We start from the raw sequence: 17,757 nt of genomic DNA on the forward strand, positions 1-17,757 counted from the left end.
TGTTTTTTCATGTTTCATAGTTCCATATCACTTCTTCTCATAGTTTTCAATTTCATTTCAAATATGTATGAATAAATTTTGTCCTATTTATGACTTCCTAATTGGTGGGACCGGCAAGGAAAACCACTTTCAGACCTGCCCTCCGGCAGACCCGAATGATCCTGCTTGTACATGGTGCATGTGGAGGCATGCATGAGATGACCCAAACTTTTGGGACCATGTGGGCATGGCCAATGTGATCCCCCAGGCAAGGTGTGCACAAATTCAGATACAAAACGCATGTTGCATCACATAGGGGCAGTGTTGTAGGGTTTTGTCGCCGGAAAAACCCTAGAAAATGCATCGAGTGTTGGAAATGAACGATACTTGTCATCCATGCATGCCATGGTCATCCTAGGGTATGCATAAATTTTGGGATCATTTGGTGGGACCGTCAAGGAAAACCACTTTCAGACCTGCCCTCCGGCAGACCCGAATGGTCCTGCTTGTACATGGTGCATGTGGAGCCATGCATGAGATGACCCCAACTTTTGGGACCATGTGGGCATGGCCAATGTGGTCCCCCAGGCAAGGTGTGCACAAATTCGGACACAAAACGCACGTTGCGTCAAGTGGGGGGCGTGTTGTAGGGTTTTGTCGCTGGAAAAACCCTAGAAAATGCATCGAGTGTTGGAAATGAACGGTACTTGTCATGCATGCATGCCATGGTCATCCTAGGGTGTGCATAAAGTTTGGGATCATTTGGTGGGACCGTGAAGGAAAACCTCTTTCAGTCTTGCTCTTCGGCAGACCCGAATGGTCCTGCTTGTACATGGTGCATCTGGAGGCATGCATGAGATGACCCCAAGTTTTGGGACCATGTGGGCATGGCCAATGTGGTCCCCCAGGCAAGGTGTGCACTAATTCGGATACAAAACGCACGTTGCGTCACGTGGGGGTAGTGTTGTAGGGTTTTGTTGCCGGAAAAACCCTAGAAAATGCATCGAGTGTTGGAAATGAATGATACTCGCCATGCATGCTTGCCATGGTCATCGTAGGGTGTGCATACAGTTTGGTATCAATTGGTGAGACCAAGAAGATAAACCTGCTTCTAGCACATGGTGCATGTGGAGGCATGCATGCGATTGTCCCAACTAGATTTGATTTAATAATATTTCAAGTATCAAACAGAAAAGAAAATTTATAATTTGCAAGGACAACATATTATCTTACATTTAAAAAGTAATTCAAATGTAAAAAAGATAAGATCTATTAGAATGAAGAAGTGAAATAAAAGATAACATATTATCTTACATTTTGGAAATATTTCAAATATAAAGAAGAGAACAAATATTAGAATGAAGAAGTGAAATAAAACAGAACATTTTATTTTACAAACTAAAAATATTTCAAATATAATAAAGATAAGAAATGTTAGAATGAAGAATTGAAATAAAACACACCATTTTAGTTTATATTTCGTAAATATTATCAATATAAAAAGAGAACGAACAAATGAAATAAAACACAACAGAATTTGGCGTAATTTTTAAATTTTAGTAAACACTGTTAGAAATAATATAGAAAAAAGAGATTTGATTTTAAATATTAGAAATATAAACAAGAAAATAAATTTTGGAGTTAAGAAGTGAAAAACAAAGAGAACATAAAACAGATCAGCGCGCGGGTAAGGCTGCCCTGGGCCAGCCCGCCCGAATTGGGCCCAAGGCAGAGCTGCGCAGGGCACAGCGGAGCGCATAGCCGTTGGGTGGTGCGAGTTTAGTCCCACCTCGCCAAGCGAGAGAGCGCCGCACCGGTTTATATACCCGGCTGCGACTCCCCTCCCAAGCGCCTATCATATGCAGGCAGTACATTGCCTAACTCTCGTCCCCTCTGCCCCGTGGGGCCTACTAGCAGCAGAGATTCTGCACCACGGGCCTGCATCCTGGCCCATGAACGGCTGGGTTCCTAGTCGTATGGAGGCCGTGGTGTACGAATTCTCCTGCTCTGGTAGGTGGGCACTTTTTTTGGCATATTGCCATGTGTTTTGAGCTTCAAATGACACACTAATTTATACACATGCTCACTTGCATTAAATACACTTTTTTTTGCATATATGGCAAGTTAATGTTTTGACCTTCAAATCACCTAATAAATTTTACACATGCTCACTTACATGTAATACACATGGCTATTAATGGGATTTCAACTAAAATGAGGCCGTGGTGTATGAATTCTCCTCCCACATGCATGGCATGGTCATGATAGGGTGTGCAAAAAGTTTGGGATCATTTGGTGGGACCGGCAAGGAAAACCTCTTTCAAACTTGCCCTCCGGCAGACCCGAATGGTCCGGCTTGTACATGGTTCAAGTGGAGACATGCATGAGATGACCCCAACTTTTTGGGAGCACGTGGGCATGGACAATGTGGCCCCCAGGCAAGGTGTGCACGAATTCGGACACAATACGCACGGTGCGTCATGTCGGGGCACTGTTCTATGCTCATCGTAGGGTGTGCATAAAAGTTCGGTATCAATTGGTAAGACCGAGAAGAAAAACCTGCTTCTAGTACATGGTGCAAGTGGAGTCATACATGCGATTGTTGCAACTATATTTGATTTAATAATATTTCAAGTATGAAACAGAAAAGAAAATTTATAATTAGGAAAGACAACCATCAAAAGTGAAATAAAAGACAACATTATATCATACATTATTTAAATTTATAACTGTCAGAACAAAGAAAAGAGGAGAATATAGAAAACAGAAGAAAATTTTGAATGAATAAGTGCAATAAAAGAGAACATATTATCTTACATTTAAAAAATAATTCAAATATAAAAAAGATAAGATCTATTAGAATGAAGAAGTGAAATAAAAGATAACATATTATCTTACATTTTGAAAAATATTTCAAATATAAAGAAGAGAACAAATATTAGAATGAAGAAGTGAAATAAAACAGAACATTTTATCTTACAAACTAAAAATATTTCAAAAATAATAAAGATAAGAAATATTAGAATGAAGAATTGAAATAAAACACACCATTTTAGTTTATATTTCGTAAATGTTACCAATATAAAAAAGAGAACGAACAAATGAAATAAAACACAACAGAATTTGGCATAATTTTTAAATTTTAGTAAACACTCTTAGAAATAATATAGAAAAAAAAGAGATTTGATTTTAAATATTAGAAATATAAACAAGAAAATAAATTTTGGAGTTAAGAAGTGAAAAACAAAGAGAATATAAAATAGATCAGCGCGCAGGTAAGGCTGCCCTGGGCCAGCCCGCCCGAATTGGGCCCAAGGCAGAGCCGCGCAGGGCACAGCGCAGCGCACAGCCGTTGGGTGGTGGGAGTTTAGTCCCACCTCGCCAAGCGAGAGAGCGCCGCACCGGTTTATATACCCGGCTGTGACTCCCCTCCCAAGCTCCTATCATATGCAGGCAGTACATTGCCTAAGTCTCGTCCCCTCTGCCCCGTGGGGCCTACTAGCAGCAGAGCTATTCTGCACCACGGGCCTGCATCCTGGCCCATGAACGGCAGGGTTCCTAGTCGTATGCAGGCCGTGGTGTATGAATTCTCCTGCTCTGGTAGGTGGGCACTTTTTTGGCATATTGCCATGTGTTTTGATCTTCAAATGACACACTAAATTATACACATGCTCACTTGCATTCAATACACATTTTTTTTGCATATATGACAAGTTAATGTTTTGACCGTCAAATCATCTGATAAATTTTACACATGCTAACTTACATGTAATACACATGGATATTAATGGGATTTCAACAAAAATGAGGCCGTGCTGTATGAATTCTCCTCCCACATGCATGCCATGGTCATGGTAGGGTGTGCATAAAGTTCAGGATCATTTGGTGGGACCGACAAGGAAAACCTCTTTCAGACTTGCCCTCTGGCAGACCCGAATGGTCCGGCTTGTACATGGTGCATGTGGGGGCATGCATGAGATTACCCCAACTTTTGGGAGCATGTGGGCATGGCCAATGTGGCCCCCCAGGCAAGGTGTGCACGAATTCGGACACAAAACGCACGTTGCGTCACGCCAGGGCAGTGTTCTAGGGTTTTTTCGACCACCTCCAAATCACCTCAATTTTGGCACACATGATCTCTTGCACAAACAAAGCTAGGTTTCCAAGGTTTTATATTTTTTGAATTTTTTATTAATTTATAATGCCCTCTAGACTGACTGGTCAAAACATCGGTCTACACCTCAGGGGGGGCATTGTAAAATATTCTTTTTCCAAATTTTCTTTCATAGCCATGTTTGGCACATGTGGGTCACCATGTGCAAGAAAATTTGGGTCATTTGGAGGTGGTGGGAAAAATCACATTTGTTCAAAAACTGGCTTAAGTTAGACCAAATGGCCCCTCCGGAATGCAGTCATTTTTTCGACCACCTCCAAATAACCTCAATTTTGGCACACATGATCTCTTGCACAAACAAAGCTAGGTTTCCAAGGTTTTATATTTTTTTGAATTTTTTATTAATTTATAATGCCCTCTAGACTGACTGGTCAAAAATCGGTCTATACCACAGGGGGGCATTGTAAAATATTCTTTTTCCTAATTTTCTTTCATAGCCATGTTTGGCACATGTGGGTCACCATGTGCAAGAAAATTTGGGTCATTTGGAGGTGGTGTGAAAAATCACCTTTGTTCAAAAACTAGCTTAAGTTAGACCAAATGGCCCCTCCGAAATGCTGTCATTTTTTCGGCCACCTCCAAATCACCTCAATTTTGGCACACATGATCTCTTGCACAAACAAAGCTAGGTTTCTAAGGTTTTATATTTTTTGAATTTTTTATTAATTTATAATGCCCTCTAGACTGACTGGTCAAAAAATCGGTCTATACCTCAGGGGGGCATTGTAAGATATTATTTTTCCAAATTATCTTTTAAATTTCTAATACCCTCTTATATTTGTTTATAATGCCCTCTTATATTTTCTTTGAAATTTATAATGCCTTCTTATATTTTCTTTGTATTTTTTGAATTTTGTTTAATTTATAATGCCCACTTATATTTGTTTATTTTTTAATGCCCTCTTATATTTGTTTATTTTTTAATGCCCACTTATTTTTTTGAATTTTTTTTATTTATAAAGCTAGGTTTCCAAGATGGCTAGGCTGGCCCATGCTTTTCCTTTTGTTTGTTTTTTCCTTTTCCTTCTGTTTACATAAAAATTACCTGAGCACTCGAAAAATAACATAAAAATTACATGACCCCTCAAATAATAACATACCAAAAATTCAAAAGGTATTTTTATCAAACACATCTTTTTGAATATTTATATTTTCTTTTCTTATAAATAAGTGACATTTTCAAAATTCTAATAAGTAGGGTAATATAACTTTATTAAAAAATAAAGTACATCTTATTTCAAATTCCTTTTTTTGCACACATTATTTTTAACTAGTATTACATTACTCTTCTAAATTTACATTTAATTCCTTCACACTTTGATGATGGAATATTTGCTCTATTATTGCAACATAGGTTCAATTGATGGAACATTTGATCTTTTTGCTTCTTCAAATTATGCATTGATGGAATGTGTGAGGATGAACAATTATCAGTAACTTTACTAAACCCCATGTACTATATTTCATGACAGCCAATTTGGAACATTGCCAGATTCAATATTTGGTATAATTGGCACATGGGCACAGCATGTTACACTTGCCCACAACATATACAAGTGTTGCAGCATGTCTGACGCAACACTGAAGCGCCATTTGTGATCATTGCACCATCGAAACAACAACTAACATGAAGGAAGCATTCACCATCAATAAAGTTAAGGCCACACATATATAGATAGCATTCTAGGTTACCACCACAGGTACCAGGCAGTTCACAACAGATCCAGTTCAGACACACAATACATTACATTACATTAATAGAGCTAGTTTCCAAGCAGTTCAGACCCAGATGCAGCTTTCCAAAAGTAAAACATCATCAAATATACTGATGATGAGTACGGCTTCCAGCTTCTGATGATCATCATGATGTAGGACTAGAGGTTAGGGTTTCTCAGGACCTTCAGGAGCGCGGAATGCTGAGCCCTGATCTTGTACTCATCACTGGAGATCGATGTAGCCCGGCAATGTTCCATCAGATGCTCCAATACTGCACACATTAATGACTGACATTAATACATTATGCATTCAAATACTATAAACACGCAATACTAACTCAATGCACAAATAACATTTCAATTAGGCCTTACCTCGTACGGCTCATCTTCATCAGAGTCATATGGGTAGAACCCAGTCTTGTCCCACTTCCTCTTGTTGCCCACAAGATCCTCCTCCTGCTGCTATATTGTCAAACAAGCACATCAATTACAATGAATTGAATTACAGTTCACAGAATGTCATTACAAACAAAATTGTGCATGTGAACCACATTGGTATGTTGCAAGTGACCAAATGCTTTCCTTATAAATACAGAATCTAAGCAATCAATCAACAGACAAATGCTTTCCTTCATAAATGCTAATGAAAATGCAAGCTGGATTCTTGACATTCCCTGGATTAACCCAACACTTTTCTTTTGAGGGAATCCTCCCCCCCCCCACACACACACTACTTAATGGAAACATATAGTATATTTTGTTGCTAGGATCCTGCCTTGGAATGTTTACTTCATAGTTATACAATGGTGACATCCCAGCTGCATATTTTGGTAATTCATCATAAGTATTTGCACAAGAGGAAAATCTCTGGCCAGGTTAATTTTATGAGGCTGGACAAATGGTGAGTACAACATTTGGTTTATAAAATTTTGGGCAAGGACAATATTTCAAGGCCATGTTACTGTTTTTGAGGCCACCCTTCTGCAATTGTAAAGTGAGTTATCTCTTAGCCCCCTAAATATAAAATTACATCCATTGCTACTAATTACAGAAGCCAACTACAAATTTTAATATGCACAAATTACTGTGTTTGGGATAATGCAGTAGTTAATTAGGTACAACTTCAACTATAAATGCATACATCTCCAATAAACATCTAAAATTTCATTACTTACGTAAACAACAACAAATTATACTATAGATGAATCTTGTATCATCTAAATCAATTCATTGGCACATCAAAGTTAATGCATTCCAAATCAAATATGTTTCCATCCAGTATCACTGAACCACAGATCAAATCAAATAATCATATATGTCTGCAGCATTGGACTACAGATCTAATAATCATATGACGTCTATCTGACCTTAAATTCCCCCTTAAATAAGGTATTCAACCTCATACTAATTAAAATCTAACAAGCAAAAATTCCACTACTAATCTAATAAGCATCTGAAAAAACCCCAAGATGCTTTTATCTTTGAAGCAACGGCATTGCAGAGGATGTTCAATGCTGTAAATATCTCTGAAGCAACGACAAAATTCCACTACTAATCTAATAAGCATCTGAAAAAACCCCAAGAGCCTTTATCTCTGAAGCAACGGCATCTGAAATAAGGTGTTCAACCTCATACGAATTAAAATCTAACAAGCAAAAATTCCAGTACTAATCTAATAAGCATCTAAAAAAACCCATCCCTCAATCCGGCTACTTCTAACCTAATCTAATAATCATATGAGGTCCACCATTCTTGAACGAATCAAATACAGAAAAACCCTAATGCAGAGAAAACCCTACATCCAACAAATCTAACCAAAGAAACTTCTCACCACAAACCCTACAATCTAAAAACTACCACATTAAAGTGATAAGCAGATACCTTCTGCTTCGCCTGCTCCTCGCCACAGCTGGCCTCCACCTTCTCTACCTCGTGCGCCTCGCCAGAGCCTGCCTCCACCTTCTGCGCCTCGCCGGAGATCGCCAGAGCGGGCGCATCTGGCTGGACTGCGCCGCTGCAGCTCGCCCCCGCCTTCTCTAGATCTGCAGCAGGGGGAGCACCGCGCTGGACGCCGGCATGTCCCCTCACAAAGGTGCCCGCAGCGACCTGCGGCGCCTGCTCCACCAGATCTGTGCCCCAATCAGGGCGCTCGCCTCCTGCGTCCGCCATGGCGATGGAGAGGATGCGGTGAGGGCGACGAGGAGGTTGGAGAGGAGAGGGAGTGGGGAGTGGGGACTGGAGAGAGGGAGACTGTGCGGCGGGGGGAAATGGTGGTCGATGCGGCCGGAGGTGGTTGCCGTCCACATTTATATGATGGGACGGTTTTGGAATGTACCCGTGACACGTGCTGCCCCACACGCGGGCGGCTCCACGCATGCACGAAACGCCACCATATACAAATACGTATACGGCCGGGCATACGATCTAACCGGGCCCGTACGGGCCTCCCAGGGCTCCTCGACGGCTATACGCGGGGGCAACAAAGACGATCGTGCCCCTCGTTATGAACCGTTTTTGGTTCATCCTGGCCATCGATGTGTTTTTCCACCTCGCGTTCAGCCCAAGGGGGAGCACCGGAGCAGAAACGAAAGAACAGAGGAACAACCTTCTTGTCCTTCACATTCGTTGGGCATTTCCCCAAAATTTGGCTGGGTTCAGAGCAAGACTGAGAGAAACCTTTGACATCCACATTCTAGACATTCAGTGGGACGAATGCTCATCCTTCCTTGGTGCACGCCAGTCGGGGCTTCTCTGTGACACGCCAGTCGGAGCCAGTGGCAACAGCCTATGTCACTAAGCAACATGCCTAATTACTGAACTAACGGAACCACAAGTACTCCCTCCGATCCAAATTAACTGATGCACCTTTCGTACAACTTTAGTACAAAGTTGTACTAAGTGTGCGTCAATTAATATGGATCGGAGGGAGTATTAAAATTAGTGTTTGCAGGCAACAACCCATTCTAATTGAATGATCAACTCACACTCAATACATGCGCTCTAAATGGAAATAGTATGCCCAAAGAGAACGGCAACTATCTATATATACAGTGGCTGCATTGCTAAGGTGGAGCTGCATAAGCGTGTTTGACATCACATTGATTTTGTTTTTTGTGGGAAATCACATTGATATGCATCTGTGCCAGTTAGGAAACAACTTTACGACCTATGTTATTTTTTATGAGACATTGGAGTCCACCAAATTCGGTCAAGTCTTTTTTTATGGTGCTACGGCGGGCTTACGCCGGCCTGAACCATTTTCATTATATGTAAGAGAAAGATACAAGACATCATGTACAGCAGAAAGCAACCAACACACACAAGAAGGCACAAGAAAGAACAGAAGACCCAGAAAAGAACTGCGACAAGCAGCCAACACCAAGAGCTTAGGACCCAACACCACTAGCTGGACCGAGAAGAGCGGAAGCAAGCTTTGTTGAATCAATCGAAAGGAGATCCGTGACCGAGAAGACGTAGAGAAGAAGTTGCCGGCTGCCCTGCGATCACTCAGCACCTTGAAGAGCTAGGAAGTTGCAACCACCCTCGAAGGGCATCCCACTGCCTAGCCACGTCGCGACAAAGAGAGCCACAGACCGTGCCGAAGGGCAATGTTCCACCGAGACAGGCCCTGCACCTCCTCTAGGCCACACCACGGCCACCATAAAAAATAGAGAGAACCAAAGCACTATGTCAGGCAACAAAACCTCGAACGCCATCGAAGGGCACCGAACACCGAGACCTCATTGTCGCCACAAGCCCCCAAGAGATAGGCCAACAATCAGCACCGAGGTGACCAAGGGATTGGTCGCCGCCACAGATCACTTCCACCGCCACCACCCTGCACACCAACAACCCAACAAACACTCTAGTCCAGACATCAAGCTGCCAACCGCGGATCCATGGCCCCCAAAAACAACGCCCCCAAGGGGGAGAAACGACATCGAGACGCCGTCGTCGTCCAATCCAGAGATGGATCTGAGGCTTTCGCCCGGGGCACATGATTAAGAGGGTACAGTAGCTTCCCAATGACGCCTTCAAGAAGGGAAACGACGTCCGAAGGCGTCGCCGTCATTGTTGCCGACAAGATCGACATAGGCTTTCGCCTGAAGCATCCCGTCCCCATCATCTCCGTTGAAGCTGGCCGATGTGCCCAGCAGCCCGATACCTCCCCGCCCTCCTGCCAGTCCACGGCGAGCGTCCCCACTAGGACTAGCATGAGGCTCCATTAACACAGAAGCTCACCTCGAGCACCTGCACAGCCGGAGTCAGGTCATTGTCTGCTGCCACCTGCATTCAATCCCTTGCCGCCAGCCATTCGGTCAAGTCTTATTCTTGGAAGGTTCTTGATGTGAAAAAATTCAGGAAAGGTTGTTGCGTTGTAGTCCAGGTCCACTTTATTCATTAGTCTTGAGCACACTCCGTGCCACTTGGTATGTTTACAGTGTTGTTCTGTAGAGTCTTGTGTGGTCCATTAACATCTCTTGAGGGCTGGTTGGAGGGCAATGATAGGATGATTGGAGGTTGTTAGGTATATTTATTCCACACTTATCAGAACTTGATTTGATTAGTTTAAAAACAAGTGTAGAAAGAACTACCAGGAACTAAATTCCTATATCATCTGGCCTGAACCAATTAAAAGTCAGGCAACACTTTCAACTAATCCCTAGCAGTGATAATAAATTTGTCAGACTTGAAAACGGAATGATACTCTTCAGCCTAAATGGTACACTTTTACGGCGAACTCATTTTAACTAATGTTGACATCACTAGTTTTCAGCATACCGAAAAAGGCTTTCGCCTCGCTTTATATATAAAGCAATGATCAATAGCACCCGATACAAGCGCACACCCTCACAACACACGCACACACGCACCCAAGGTAGGATACATAAGCGCTAAGCGCAGCAACATCAACCCAAGCACTACACTAAGAGGTGAAGCCGCATATGAAGAACCGTGGGCTCCAAGGCGGCGCCTTCAGGAAGGGTGAAGGAAATATGCCCTAGAGGCAATAATAAAGTTATTATTTATTTCCTTGTATCATGATAAATGTTTATTATTCATGCTAGAATTGTATTAACCGGAAACATAATACATGTGTGAATACATAGACAAACAGAGTGTCACTAGTATGTCTCTACTTGACTAGCTTGTTGATAAAAGATGGTTATGTTTCCTAGCCATAGACATGAGTTGTCATTTGATTAACGGGATCACATCATTAGGAGAATGATGTGATTGACTTGACCGATTCCGTTAGCTTAGCACTTGATCGTTTAGTATGTTGCTATTGCTTTCTTCATGACTTATACATGTTCCTATGACTATGAGATTATGCAACTCCCGTTTACCGGAGGAACACATTATGTGCTACCAAATGTCACAACGTAACTGGGTGATTATAAAGGTGCTCTACAGGTGTCTTCGAAGGTACTTGTTGGGTTGGCGTATTTCGAGATTATGATTTGTCACTCCGATTGTCGGAGAGGTATCTCTGGGCCCACTCGGTAATGCACATCATTATAAGCCTTGCAAGCATTGCAACTAATGAGTTAGTTGCGGGATGATCTATTACAGAACGAGTAAAGAGACTTGCCGGTAACGAGATTGAACTAGGTATTGAGATACCGACGATCGAATCTCGGGCAAGTAACATACCGATGACATAGGGAACAACGTATGTTGTTATGCGGTTTGACCGATAAAGATCTTTCGTAGAATATATGGGAGACAATATGAGCATCCAGGTTCCGCTATTGGTTATTGACCGGAGATGTGTCTCGGTCATGTCTACATAGTTCTCGAACCCGTAGGGTCCGCACGCTTAAAGTTCGATGACGGTTATATTATGAGTTTATGTTTTTTGGTGTACCGAAGGTAGTTCGGAGTCCCGGATGAGATCGGGGACATGACGAGGAGTCTCGAAATGGTCGAGACGTAAAGATCAATATATTGGACGACTATATTCAGATATCGGAAAGGTTCCGAGTGATTCGGGTATTTTCGGAGTACCCGAGAGTTACGGGAATTCGCCGGGGAGTATATGGGCCTTATTGGGCTTTAGGGGAAAGAGAGAGGAGAGCCTGCGCGCCCCCCCCAAGGCCTAGTCTGAATTGGACTAGGGGGAGGGCTGTGCGCCCTCCTTCCTTCTCTTCTCTCTCCCCTTTGCTTGACTCCTACTCCTACTACTTGGAAGGGGGGGGAATCCTTCTCCCGGTAGGAGTAGGACTCCTCCTAGGGAGCGCCATAGAGAGGGCCGGCCCTCCCCCTCCTCCACTCCTTTATATACGGGGAGGGGCACCCCTTGGAGACACAACAGTTGATCTCTTGATTTCTTAGCCGTGTGCGGTGCCCCCCTCCACCATAATCCACCTCGATAATATCGTAGCGGTGCTTAGGCGAAGCCCTGCGTCGGTAAAACATCATCATCGTCACCACGCCGTCGTGCTGACAGAACTCTCCCTCAACGCTCGTCTGGATCGGAGTTCGAGGGACATCATTGAGCTTAACGTGTGCTGAACTCGGAGGTGCCGTGCGTTCGGTACTTGATCGGTCGGATCGTGAAGACGTACGACTACATCAACCGCGTTGTGCTAACGCTTCCGCTTTCGGTCTACAAGGGTACGTAAACAACACTCTCCCCTCTCATTGCTATGCATCACCATGATCCTGTGTGTGCGTAGGAAATTTTTTGAAATTACTACGTTCCCCAACAGTGGTATCAGAGCCAGGTTTTATGCGTAGATGTTATATGCACGAGTAGAACACAAGTGAGTTGTGGGCGATATAAGTCATACTGCTTACCAGCATGTCATACTTTGGTTCAGTGGTATTGTTGGATGAAGCGGCCCGGACCGACATTACGCGTACGCTTATGCGAGACTGGTTCTACCGACGTGCTTGGCACACAGGTGGCTGGCGGGTGTCAGTTTCTCCAACTTTAGTTGAACCGAGTGTGGCTACGTCCGGTCTTTGAGAAGGTTAAAACAGCACTAACTTGACAAACTATCGTTGTGGTTTTGATGCGTAGGTAAGAACGGTTCTTGCTCGGCCCGTAGCAGCCACGTAAAGCTTGCAACAACAAAGTAGAGGATGTCTAACTTATTTTTGCAGGGCATGTTGTGATGTGATATGGTCAAGACATGATGCTATATTTTATTGTATGAGATGATCATGTTTTGTAACCAAGTTATCGGCAACTGGCAGGAGCCATATGGTTGTCGCTTTATTGTATGCAATGCAAACGCCCTGTAATGCTTTACTTTATCACTAAGCGGTAGCGATAGTCGTAGAAGCATAAGTTGGCGAGACGACAACGATGCTACGATGGAGATAAAGGTGTCGCGCCGGTGACGATGGTGATCATGACGGTGCTTCAGAGATGGAGATCACAAGCACAAGATGATGTTGGCCATATCATATCACTTATATTGATTGCATGTGATGTTTATGTTTTATGCATCTTATCTTGCTTTGATTGACAGTAGCATTATAATATAATCTCTCACTAAATTATCAAGGTATAAGTGTTCTCCCTGAGTATGCACCGTTGCGAAAGTTCTTCGTGCTGAGACACCACGTCATGGTCGGGTGTGATAGGCTCTACGTACAACGGGTGCAAAACAGTTGCACAAGCGGAATACTCAGGTTAAACTTGACGAGTCTAGCATATAAAAGATATGGCCTCGGAACACTGAGACCGAAAGGTCGAGCGTGAATCATATAGTAGATATGATCAACATAGTGATGTTCACCATTGAAACTACTCCATCTCACGTGATGATCGGGCATAGTTTAATTGATATGGATCACGTGATCACTTAGAGGATTAGAGGGATGTCTATCTAAGTGGGAGTTCTTAAGTAATATGATTAATTGAACTTTAATTTATCATAAACTTAGTCCTGGTAGTATTAGCATATCTATGTTGTAGATCAATAGCTCGTGTTTAGCTCCCCTGTTTATGTTTGATATGTTCCTAGAGAAAACTATGTTGAAAAATGTTAGTAGCAATGATGTGGATTGGATCCGTTATCTGAGGATTATCCTCATTGCTGCACAGAAGTATTATGTCCTTGATGCACCGCTAGGTGACAAACCTATTGCAGGAGCAGATGTTATGAATGTTTGGCTAGCTCAATATGATGACTACTTGATAGTTTAGTGCACCATGCTTAACGGCTTAGAATCGGGACTTCAAAGACGTTTTGAACGTCATGGACCATATGAGATGTTCCAGGAGTTGAAGTTAATATTTCAAGCAAATACCCGAGTTGAGAGATATGAAGTCTCCAACAAGTTCTATAGCTAAAAGATGGAGGAGAATAGCTCAAGCAGTGAGCATGTGCTCAGATTGTCTGGGTAATACAATCACTTGAATCAAGTGGGAGTTAATATTCCAGATAAAATAGTGATTGCCAGAATTCTCTAGTCACCATCACCAAGTTAGTAGAACTTCGTGATGAACAATAGTATGCAAGGGATGACGAAAACGATTCCCGGGTTTTTCATGATGATGAAATCGATGAAGGTAGAAATCAAGAAAGAACATCAAGTGTTGATGGTTGACAAGACCACTAGTTTCAAGGAAAAGGGCAAAGGGAAGAAGGGGAACTTCAAGAAGAACGGCAAGCAAGTTGCTGCTCAAGTGAAGAAGCCCAAGTCTGGACCTAAGCCTGAGACTAAGTGCTTTTACTGCAAAGGGACTAGTCACTAGAAGCGGAACTGACCCAAGTATTTGGCGGATAAGAAGGATGGCAAGGTGAACAAAGGTATATTGGATATACATGTTATTGATGTGTAATTTACTAGTGTTTATAGCAACCCCTCGGTATTTGATACTGGTTTAGTTGCTAAGAGTAGTAACTCGAAACAGGAGTTGCAGAATTAACAGAGACTAGTTAAGGGTGAAGTGACGATGTGTCTTGGAAGTGGTTCCAAGATTGATATGATCATCATCGCACACTCCCTATACTTTCGGGATTAGTGTTGAACCTAAAATAAATGTTATTTAGTGTTTGCGTTGAGCATGAATATGATTGGATCATATTTATTGCAAAACGGTTATTCATGTAAGTTAGAGAATAATTGTTGTTCTGTTTACGTGAATAAAACCTTCTATGGTCATACACCCAATGAAAATGGTTTGTTGGATCTCGATCGTGGTGATACACATTTTCATAATATTGAAGCCAAAAGATGCAAAGTTAATAATGATAGTGCAACTTATTTGTGGCACTGCCGTTTAGGTCATATTGGTGTAAAGCGCATGAAGAAACTCCATGCTGATGGACTTTTGGAACCACTTGATTATGAATCACTTGATGTTTGCAAACCATGCCTCATGGGCAAGATGACTAAGACTCCGTTCTCCGAAACAATGGAGCGAGCAACTGACTTATTGGAAATGATAGATACTGATGTATGCGGTCCAATGAGTGTTAAGGCTGCGGCAAGTATCGTTATTTTCTGACCTTCACAGATGATTTGAGTAGATATGGGTATATCTACTTGATGAAACACAAGTCTGAAACATTTGAAAAATTCAAAGAATTTCAGAGTGAAGTGGAGAATCATCGTAACAAGAAAATAAAAGTTTCTATGATATGATCGCAGAGGTAAAATATTTGAGTTACGATTTTGGCCTTCAGTTAAAACAATGTGAAATAGTTTCACTACTCACGCCACCTGGAACACCACAGTGTAATGGTGTGTCCGAACGTCATAACCGTACTCTATTAGATATGGTGCGATCTATGATGTCTCTTACCGATCTACCACTATCATTTTGGGGTTATGCATTAGAGACAGCTACATTCACGTTAAATAGGGCACCATCTAAATCTGTTGAGACGACACCGTATGAACTATGGTTTGGCAAGAAACCTAAGCTGTCGTTTCTTAAAAGTTTGAGGTTGCAATGCTTATGTGAAAAAGTTTCAACCTGATAAGCTCAAACCCAAATTGGAGAAGTGCGTCTTCATAGGATACCCAAAAGGAAACTGTTGGGTACACCTTCTATCACAGATCCGAAGGCAAGACATTCGTTGCTAAGAATGGATCCTTTCTAGAGAAGGAGTTTCTCTCGAAAGAAGTGAGTGGGAGGAAAGTAGAACTTGATGAGGTAACTGTACCTGCTCCCTTATTGGAAAGTAGCTCATCACAGAAATCTGTTCCTGTGACTACTACACCAATTAGTGAGGAAGCTAATCATGATGATCATGTAACTTCAGATCAAGTTACTACCGAACCTCGTAGGTCAACCAGAGTGAGATCCGCACCAGAGTGGTACGGTAATCCTGTTCTGGAGGTCATATTACTTGACCATGACGAACCTACGAACTATGAGGAAGCGATGATGAGCCCAGATTCTGCAAAATGGCTTGAGGCCATGAAATCTGAGATGAGATCCATGTATGAGAACAAAGTATGGACTTTGATTGACTTGCCCAATGATCGGCGAGCCATTGAGATTAAATGGATCTTCAAGAGGAAGACGGACGCTGATAGTAGTGTTACTATCTACAAAGCTAGAATTGTCGCAAAAGGGTTTCGACAAGTTCAAGGGATTGACTACGATGAGACTTTCTCACCCCTAGCGATGCTTAAGTCTGTCCGAATCATGTTAGCAATTGCCGCATTTTATGATTATGAAATTTGGCAAATGGATGTCAAAACTGCATTCCTGAATGGATTTCTGGAAGAAGAGTTGTATATGATGCAGCCGGAAGGTTTCGTTGATCCAAAGGGAGCTAACAAAGTGTGCAAGCTCCAGCGATCCATCTATGGACTGGTGCAAGCATCTCGGAGTTGGAATATACGCTTTGATAAGTTGATCAAACGATATAGTTTTATATAGACTTGCGGTGAAGCCTGTATTTACAAAAAAGTGAGTGGGAACACTACATCATTTCTGATAAGTATATGTGAATGACATATTGTTGATCGGAAATAATGTAGAATTATTCTGCAAAGCATCAAGGAGTGTTTGAAAGGAGTTTTTCAAAGAAAGACCTTGGTGAAGCTGCTTACATATTGAGCATCAAGATCTATAGAGATAGATCAAGACGCTTGATAAGTTTTTTCAATGAGTACATACCTTGACAAGATTTTGAAGTAGTTCAAAATGGAACAGTCAAAGAAAGAGTTATTGCCTGTGTTACAAGGTGTAAAATTGAGTAAGACTCAAAGCCCGACCACGGCAGAAGATAGAAAGAGAATGAAAGTCATTCCCTATGCCTTGGCCATAGGTTCTATAAAGTATGCCATGCTGTGTACCAGATCTATTGTGTACCCTACACTGATTTTGGCAAGGGAGTACAATAGTGATCTAGGAGTAGATCACTGGACAGCGGTCAAAATTATCCTTAGTGGAATAAGGATATGTTTCTCGATTATGGAGGTGACAAAAAGGTTCGTCGTAAAGGGTTACGTCGATGCAAGTTTTGACACTGATCCAGATGACTATAAGTCTCAATCGGGATACATATTGAAAGTGGGAGCAACTAGCTAGAGTAGCTCCGTGCAGAGCATTGTTGACATAGAAATTTGCAAAATACATACGGATTTGAATGTGACAGACCCGTTGACTAAAATTATCTCACAAACAAAACATGATCACACCTTAGTACTCTTTGGGTGTTAATCACATAGTGATGTGAACTAGATTACTGACTCTAGTAAACCCTTTGGTTGTTGGTCACATGTCGATGTGAACTATGGGTGTTAAACACATAAAGATGTGAACCATTGATGTTAAATCACATGGCGATGTGAACTAGATTATTGACTCTAGTGCAAGTGGGAGACTAAAGGAAATATGCCCTAGAGGCGATAATAAAGTTATTATTTATTTCCTTATATCATGATAAATGTTTATTATTCATGCTA

This window comes from Triticum aestivum, chromosome 1D (genome assembly GCF_018294505.1).
Source record: "Triticum aestivum cultivar Chinese Spring chromosome 1D, IWGSC CS RefSeq v2.1, whole genome shotgun sequence".
Lineage (NCBI taxonomy): Eukaryota > Viridiplantae > Streptophyta > Magnoliopsida > Poales > Poaceae > Triticum > Triticum aestivum.